The sequence below is a fragment of the Xenopus laevis genome, chromosome 1L, assembly GCF_017654675.1.
Source record: "Xenopus laevis strain J_2021 chromosome 1L, Xenopus_laevis_v10.1, whole genome shotgun sequence".
Classification (NCBI taxonomy): Eukaryota; Metazoa; Chordata; class Amphibia; order Anura; family Pipidae; genus Xenopus; species Xenopus laevis.
Genome location: NC_054371.1, coordinates 199,064,151 through 199,073,724, shown reverse-complemented (window position 1 = coordinate 199,073,724; position 9,574 = coordinate 199,064,151).

Below are 9,574 nucleotides of genomic sequence, written 5' to 3'. Positions count from 1 at the left end.
GGACAGATAGCGGGGAATCTTTTTTCCCATGTAAAGGATCCCGGCCAGAGGCCTTCAGACTAGAGGAACAGAACTTTCATTAGAAGCAACTTAGGTGGTTCTTCACAGTGAGGACTGTTAATGACTTTAAGAATGGCTTGGATGATTTCTTGGACAATCATAATATCAAAGGCTATTGTGATACTAAAATCTACAATTAGTATAGATATGGGGATATTATTAACATGTATTTATATAGCGCCAACATATTGCATAGCACTGTAATGTATATAATTTATGTGAGGGTATGGAGGGGTGTGTGTATTAGGGATGCACCGAATCCAGGATTCGGCCAGGATTTGGATTTGGTCGAATCCTTCTGCCTGGCCGAACCAAATCCGAATTTGCATATGCAAATTAGGGGCGGGAGGGAAATTGTGTGAGTTTTTGTCCGAAAACAAGGAAGTAAAAAATTATTTCCCCTTCCCACCCCTAATTTGCATATCTTTCGTGGGGGATTCAGGGGTTCGCCCGAATCCAAAATAGTGGATTCGGTGCATCCCTAGTGTGTATAGATGCTGGGGTTGTATTTGGAGAGGTTGAACTTGATGGACTTTGACTTTTTACAACCCAACTTAACTATGTAACTATATGTAACTTTGCACAAATATCATATATATATATATATATATATATATATATATATATATATATATATATATATATACATACAGTGTCGGACTGGGACACCAGGGGCCCATCCAAAAACCTTAGACCAGGGACCCACTCTCAGTACTATTATTATTCTCCTCACTCAACCTCTATTCTCCTAGTCTCTATTCTTTACATAATATAATCTATTATTCCATTTATTTAACCTCTTTGTTCTCAAAGAAATAGGAAGGGCCCCCAGACACCTGGGCCCACCGGGAGTTTTCCTGGTATCCCGGTGGGCCAGTCCGACACTGTAAAATATATATATATATATATATATATATATATAGAAGAAAGGCATAAGGAGCGCACAACCATGTGTCCATATTCGCCCTGGGTGCCAGTCAAGGAATATGTAATAAGAATTGCAGCAAGCGACGGCACTCCTAGGAATTTCACCAAAACAGCAGTGATATGAATCAAAGGTGAGGTTTAATAAATCCTACGTTTCGGTTCCTAACCGGAACCTTCGTCAGGTTTTTTTCCCTGACGAAGGTTCCGGTTAGGAACCGAAACGTAGGATTTATTAAACCTCACCTTTGATTCATATCACTGCTGTTTTGGTGAAATTCCTAGGAGTGCCGTCGCTTGCTGCAATTCTTATATATATATATATATATATATATATATATATATATATATATATATATATATATATATATATATATTCGGCAAGACATATAAATAGGAGTCTGACAATACAGACAGCAGTACCAGAAGGGTGGAGTTGAGGTTGGCAGCACGATCAAAAGGGCAAAGCATTGTTTTGACTGATGTGCCATTGCAACACAGTAGGACCAATATAATATGGTGTAAAATCCAGGAAAATGTAAAATCAGGGAAATGCATTATTCATTGTTTTTTGGAGGGACTATAAAAACAGTATAAAATTCAGGAAAACTTAGCACTTCTGACCTCAACCTAAAACCTAAACCTATAATTTGCTAAATGAATAAAAACATATAGTCATATGCAGGCCAAGGCGAAAACATACTTGAGTCCACATCATATCCAGGTTCCAGTGTATACAGTATATAGGTAGGCTTTGCATTGATAAGAATATAATGGAGTTACCTACTAAAAGCTGCACAGTTTTCTGCCATGGTTCTAATTCGTAATTCTAATACCTCAGTCCAAGGAAATAAAATAGTGAAGATTGACACGCGGACCACACAGAGCAGCAGTTTTATGTATGGAGTACAAGTTATATCTAAACAGAGGCCCCACTACATTTAAGATGAACCTGCTTTAGTTTTACAGACTAGACTAGTTCTCTGGGTCTTGTTTTATTTGGGAGAGCAGCTTTTGACCCAGGCCTTGTAGCTCAGACTCCTGGACATAGATAAAAGTGGCTTTAATAATGGCAGGAACTAAAATCCATAAAGTAGACAGAAAATGTCGACCAATATTGTACACGATATGATGAGTGGATTTGCAGCATGTTGCATAATTTCTATATATATACATATAAATAAAATGTTCCAATTCCATAAATGTTCAAGTACAGTTGCCATAGATCCTATACTAATAGCACGACTAAATATTTAGGGAAGGGCACTGCAGAAGGCACTACTGACAATCCACCATGACCCTGGCAATCAGCCAAGTTACTGTCAATTGGGTAATTCACACAACAATAGGAAACAATTTGTTTAGTGAGCCAACTTCCTTAAATTTAGTGTGTTTCCCATCAGCCAAACATATTTACACCATCATCTGTTAGTTGGAGAATTTATGGATTACTCTCACTTGCACTTGGCATGAATAACTCTAAGTGCCATCACATTATCCTTCTAGGGAATTTATAAATAACACTCTCTAAATAAGGCAAGAAATACAAAGATTTAGTGAAATACCAGAACTGTTTCAGAAGCAATTTCACCCAATCCATAGGAAACCAACTGTGAGTATTGCACTGGAACTAAAGCAGGTCATGCCAGTGCTGTATTTTGATCACCAGACCTCAGCGTGCCCACCCACAAACCCAAACACTCATATGCAGGAAGTGTGCTTGAGTGGTAGGAAGTGATGTAATATGCACATGCTTTGCATTATTTCCTACCCTACAGGTGCACACTATATCACTCCTACGCCCTCCAGGACCAGCTACTCCTCTACTATCCACCAGAGAGGTTTTTAATGGGGGGGGGGATTATTTTTACCATAAAGGTATCTGAGGGCCAAACTTTAAAGCAGCTGCCCTAGGCATGGGTCCTTGCGTGCCTACTGTTTATGGTAAATACAGTCCTAGGCATACATGGGATGATAAAAGCTGCCAGATCTGACCCTCCAAATTGAGATGATAAGCAGCCCACCTGGGCCCTTGGGATGTCCTGCCCAATCAATATCTCGTTGAATATCACGTTTTTTGGCAGATATTGGTTTTGAAAATCTCATGGGACAAGAACACTGATGTGACCCTCTCCAACAGGTCCCTGTATGTCCTGATTTCTGGTTCAGGGACTAAACAATCACACAGTAACAATTTGTTTCACTGCAATAGTGGTCAAGTCTGTGAAACCTCTGTTTGTTTGAAAGCAAGCACATCTTAACATGTATGCCATGCTTTATGGCTCAGAATAAAGACCAGCTGCATCCTCACCGTGTATTGCCAAGTATGTTGCTCAGAGGGTGAGTCTGGTGTAAGCTTTAGCTTTGCATATAATTCTATGGGAGGTGCTGTAAATGTAAAGTGCAGGGACATCAGAGTTGTAAAACATCCCATTCCTTGTGGAACTTTAGACATCTCTATGGGCAAGCCAACTCTTTCCTGGGGACTTCTCCCATAGGTGACAACACCATGATATGATGCCTGTAGGGACCAGACTGGCTGACCAGAGATGGGGCCATTCCTGGAGTATGGTAGGAACCCCAGGTGATATCTGGGAAGCAATGAAAACCCATGGGAAGCCTGTAATGTTACCTAGACACAGACAGGCACCAGCCGAGTCTATACAGTAATGGACCGCCTGCAATAAAAACTACTCCAAGAGAGCAGTGAGGGTGCTGCCTCGTCTGAACTCTGTATATTAGGGATAGGAAATTCCTGGAGCTCTGTCACCACATCATGAGACTGACCTGTTGCCCTTCATGCTACAAGATGCCTGATCCTGATGCCACTGCTGAGTGTGAGTACAGTAAAGCTGCACGTAATGTTTAGTAAGTAGCCTCTAGGTGTGGCCAAGGGATTAGACCACCATGGGAATCATACTGCCATCATTTGACTTAACACTTGTGTGATTATCAGATGGATCCCCGATCCTAAAGTTTATAATTTATTTCCAGATGTTATATATTCTAATATCCCCCAGACTGTGCTGCTGTGTTCCCACCCTTGGTAATGGACAAGATCAGTTTTGGTTGAGATGTGTTTAGGCCGCACTGCAGGGAAGGCAAGTTGATCAGATTTCAGAGCAGTTAGGCAGGTTATATACAGACTTAAAAGGTTGAACTTGTCTTTTTTCAACCTAACTTACTATGCAGAGGAAGGGCCCACTAGGCAGCTAGAGTTTTTGGATGGCGAGTGACATTTGCCAGGGGATGAAAAGTTTTAGTTCTCCTTTCAGAGCAGTTAACTGGAATATGTGTTATAAATTGGAGCAAATGGTTTAGTTGTGTGTTAGAGCAGCACCATAACCGTTACCACAGGGTGAAACATGAGAGAGAAAGGAGAAAGTGCAATGTAAAAAAACAAAAGGATGAAAAGGAACTGAAATGAGGAAAGCAGAAGATTCTATTCAGGTTACTAATAATGATCTGTAAATAATGAGGAAGAAAAAGAACTGGGGGAGAGAAAGAGAAGGGGGTTGCAGAGGTGAAACTCAGCTTTAATACACTAATGTCATAGGCAACTGTCAGAGTTCCCCCTGGTTACATGTAAAATGAGAATACGGAAAATAAATAGAAATTTCATTTAGATGCTAAGATTTACATAATCAGTGATGTCTGCTGCAGGCTTCTAAATGAATAGACATGCAGACATGCAGTATGTGGGCAACATTGGCAAATTTCATATCATTTAGGAAAATGCTGTAGTTTTTCCTGCAATTTACCATTATTTGCAGTAACAAAACTACAAATGTTTTTCTCCCCTCAGTGAGAATTTCTCATAGAATGTCCTTATAATAATATAATAAATTGTATCCTGAACTGGAAACGCATTTCTGCAATTTTGAAATCGAGATTTTGTTCGAATGCTGGAAAACTTGCCACAAGTTAAAAACGGGACGAAATGGTTCAAGGCAGCTCAGAGCAAGAAAACTATTTTAGGTAGAAAAAAAAAAAAACCTAAATATTTTTTTACTAAATATCAATAATACACGCAGTTCCAAAAAGAAAGGGAAAACGTGAAAAAAATTCAATTTGATATTTCATTAGATAATGGCAGCTCACTGATGTACATTTTTTGAGGACCCTGGGGCCGAACGTTCGGATTACAATGCTGCGGATGGGGGGCTGACGGGTCGCAGGACCGCATCAATTAGCCAAAGCGGTCCTCTTGCGCCAGACTTGCCTTCACCACCTCAGACCAGGCGAAGTGCAATAGATTAGATAAGACTTCCTCAAAAAATAGTTGAAAATTTTCAAAAAATTCAAAAAGTCCAAAAAAAACGCTGGCGACTTTTCATTTTTCAGGGTGATAGGCTGTAAAAGAGCGTATTTTTTTCTGGGGTACCCGGCTTCTCCCCTACATTTCCTAACATATGGCACATAAACTATACACTGGGCTCATGTGTAGGGCAATATAACAACTCTATTTTATTTTATTAAGGTTCCCTGGTCTTGTGTAGTGTAATGTATTTGCTGCAACATATACGTCCATTCAACTTTAACTTCCCGCCGTATGCAAATTAGCCAATGCTAGCGCAACTTCGCTTCATGCAGTAACGCTAGCGCAAATTCGCCAGCGTTCAGCGCCCCGGACGCAACTTCGGACTTTAGTGAATTAGCGTTGCCCTTGCGAATCTACACCTGGTCGAAGTGTTGCACTGTGAGTGAAGCCGTCGCTGGTGAATTTTCGGAGGTTAGTGAATTTGCTCCATTGAGTGCTATTCAACATGTTTCCGCTCTACTAAGTGCCAGTAATTAAAATTCACTACACTGACATAAAATGTTGAAAACCAATTTCAGTTCTAAGTTCAGGCAGCCCCTGTGCCTGAGGTTCCCACACCACACCTGCTCTAGTTCCCTAATTCTGTGGGGCTGTGGTACAATTTAGATTTGGTTTCTAAGGAGAAGTGGCAAATTCTTCCTTTATATAGAGAAAAAATACCCTTGGTTTAAGTTCTTTATTTTATAATGGATAGCATTACTTGTGTGTATAACTGCTTGTAAATAGCGTGGGAGCTGCCAGATTGCTTTCCACTGTTGAGGTCTTTTATTCCAACTGCAGTAACATGGTATGTCTAGTGTAAAAGAGTGACTTTGTAGTTAACAGAAATGACAGTCAATGGCAGGTTCCTAACTAACTGGCAGCCTCAGTGATGCAGGTATGGGATCCATTATCCGGAAACCCATTATCCATAAAGCTCCCATAGACTCTATTTTATTTAAATAATATAATTTTTTTTAAAAAAATGATTTCCTTTTTCTCTGTAATAATAAAACAGTTGTTTGTATTTGATCCCAACTAAGATATAATTAATCCTTATTGGAAGCAAAACCAGCCTATTGGGTTTTATTTAATGTTTACATGTTTTTCTAGTAGACTTAAGGTATAAAGATCCAAATTACGGAAAGATCTGTTATCCGGAAAGCCCCAGGTCCTGAGCATTATGGATAACAGGTCCCATACCTGTATTAGCTTTCCTATAATCTGTAAAACAAACCGTATTCTGCACAATAAGTCTTAGATATTAGTCTTAGTTCTTGGCCTTATATGTACAGATTGGCTTATACCAGTGATCTCCAACCAGTGGCTTTTGAGTAACGTTACTCTCCAACCCCTTGGATGTTGCTCCCAATGGCCTCAAAGCAGGAGCTTATTTTTGAATTCCAGGTTTGGAGGCAAGTTTTGGTTACACTGCCAAACAGAACCTCCTGTAGGCTGTCAGTCCACATAGAGGCTACTAATAGCCAATCACAGTCCTTATTTAGCACCCACCAGGAACTTAAATCATTTTAAACTTGAATGGCATATAAAATCTATTTATACACTATTGAGTTGAAAAGTTCAGGGAGTTGGGCGGGGCACTTTGGACCTCCCCAAAACTTCATTTATTTTGTGACAAACACATGATCCAGGTTTAGTACATGAGCTAAATGCAGGTTTGGTGGCCTTTCTCGTGTACACAGATTGTCTGGAGCTTGTGTTATCATGACATTTATCTGTAAGAGAGGTAAAACACCCCTAGAACTACAGATAATGCTGACGCTGAATGGCCATTTATAATAAGTCGCACATAGCTGTATGAACAAAAAAAACTTCCCTGCAGCGAGGCTAGTCGTTCACTTCCTAAGCTGATAACACACACGCCATTCTGGGGACTGAGAAAGGACTGTGTTTGCTTTACTCCCTGCTGAGTAGAAAATAAACCAGGAATTGGCTTTCATATGGTGGACGTGCCACTGCAAGCCATGTCAGCTTCTAACCCACTGTATTAACTATGGACTGTTCTCTGCAACATGACAACTACTCATGCAAGGGATTGTAGTCTTATTTTTCTATAACTGTACATCATTTACATGTATATATAAGATACGGCTGCTACATCAGATTGTACATACAAAAGCAAACAACGTATGAAGTTCCATGCTTCCAAAATGGCCTCCTTGTTGGTCTCTACAAATTGTTCTGGATGATACTATGACACAGTGTTTATTCTACCCAGCAAGCACTGACTGCAGCTGAGTACATGCTCACAAAAAACAAAAAGCTTGGACATGGATCTTCACAGTCATAGGGCTGCTGGATCTCACACAAAGATTGGGGTTGTGTTTAAAGGAAAACTTTACCCCCAAAATGAATATTTAAGCAACAGATCGTTTATATCATATTAAGTGGAATCTTACCAAACTGGAATATATATTTAAGTAAATATTACCCTTTTACATCTCTTTCCTTGAACCACCATTTCGTGATGGTCTGTGTGCTGCCTCAGAGATCACCTGACCAGAAATACTTCAACTCTAACTGTAACAGGAAGAAGTGAGGAAGCAAAAGGCAGAACTTTGTCTGTTAATTGGCTCATGTGACCTAACACGTGTGTTGTGTGCACCGTGAATCCTAGGATCCCAGGGGATGCCCCTTATTTTTTTAGTGATTTTCTATGTAGGATTACACAATGGCACATACTACTAAAAAAAGTATATTATTATGAAAATGGTTTATTTACATAAAGCAGGGTTTTACACATGAGCTGTTTTATGCAATATCTTTTTATAGAGGCCTACATTGTTTGGGGGGTATAGTTTTTTCTTTAATGCATCAGGACAGCACTGGAGCTATTAGTATCCATCTTGAAAGTGAGCTGTTATATGGGGAACATGTGCCTCTCGCAGAAACAAACGTAGGTAGATGGGTATTGCTCAGGAACCAACTTTCACTTTTCTGAGCAAGTTTGGAAAAGCTCTGAGAGAAACAACATAATAAGAACAATAGTTCACAAGGAGACTACAAGCTTGCTTTCAATATTTAACTGCAAAAATAACTTGTTATGGTTTTGGTTTACACGTCCCTTTACACTGTAGTGTCTTACCATCTTCATGTTAATATAACTGGTCCACTATAAGGTGCCACCATCCACAGGGTACGGCTGATCATTGTCCTTGGATTTGCTTGATGATTATGAAAATAAATCCACTCTTTGTCTTACAATATGAGTTTCCTATATTTATATTCAGACTGATGTCTGGGTGCTCAAGATTAACCTGGTCCTTTGAAAAAAGAAAGCCATAGTTCCAAGAATATTTAGGAATGCAAATATTATAACTGGCCATCAAGGTTTTGCTTTCATAACCATTAGCCTAAGCGGCCTTTAATCTGGTCCAAGAGCTCTTGGCCAATAAGAGGACCAGCCCCATATTTTGGGTACCACTTCTAAGTAAAATAGGAGACAGGTCATGCCGAACCCAAGAATGTGGAGTGAAAAAGATTGTAATACCTTATTGTAATAGTATCTGCTGCTGACAGATGAAGTAGTGCTACTGAGGGTGGTACGTGGCTGCACATTTGTATTCACTGCAGTGTTAGATGAAATGATAACTTTACACTCTATTGATGTCTCGGTCTTTGTTACTCTCCCTATGACTGCGCTGAACTTTGAAATACACAGACATTTTATTTCCTTTCATTTCCGTGTTTATTTTGGGCTTGGTAGAAATAAAAGAACAATAGTTCAACTTAAAAAAAAAGGAGCACAAATTAAACCCAGGAATAACTCTGGAAGTGAAGGTTCTAAATACTTAAGTTCAGATCATAAACAGAATGTGCACAGCCCATATCTTATATGAACCACAGAGGGCCCTCCAGTTTCCAGGTATAATCAAACTACTCCCATTCCTTTATGGCAGCCAGGCTTGAGGATGTAATATATAGCCAGTGCCAGAGAGTTAAGTGTGTAATAACATCAAAATGCGTTTAAAAAGGAAGGGATATCCAATGTTATGAACTACTCTTGTATTTGCAGTCTCCAAGGAAGTGCAAATATCTTCTCCTTGTTAGGAGATTATTATACAGTTTGAAATATCAAGACACAGCAGTTACTGGGCTGTAATGGTTTAAATGAATTGGGGAGTCCCTTTTGTTAAACTTATCCCGCTGTGATGGTTCTCATGGCTGAAACATAACCAGTGGCGCAACAAGTAAATTCTGGCCTGTGTGGGACTGTAAAAACAATATTGTCAATTTTAGGAGAACATAAAGCAGGGAATTGTAAAATTA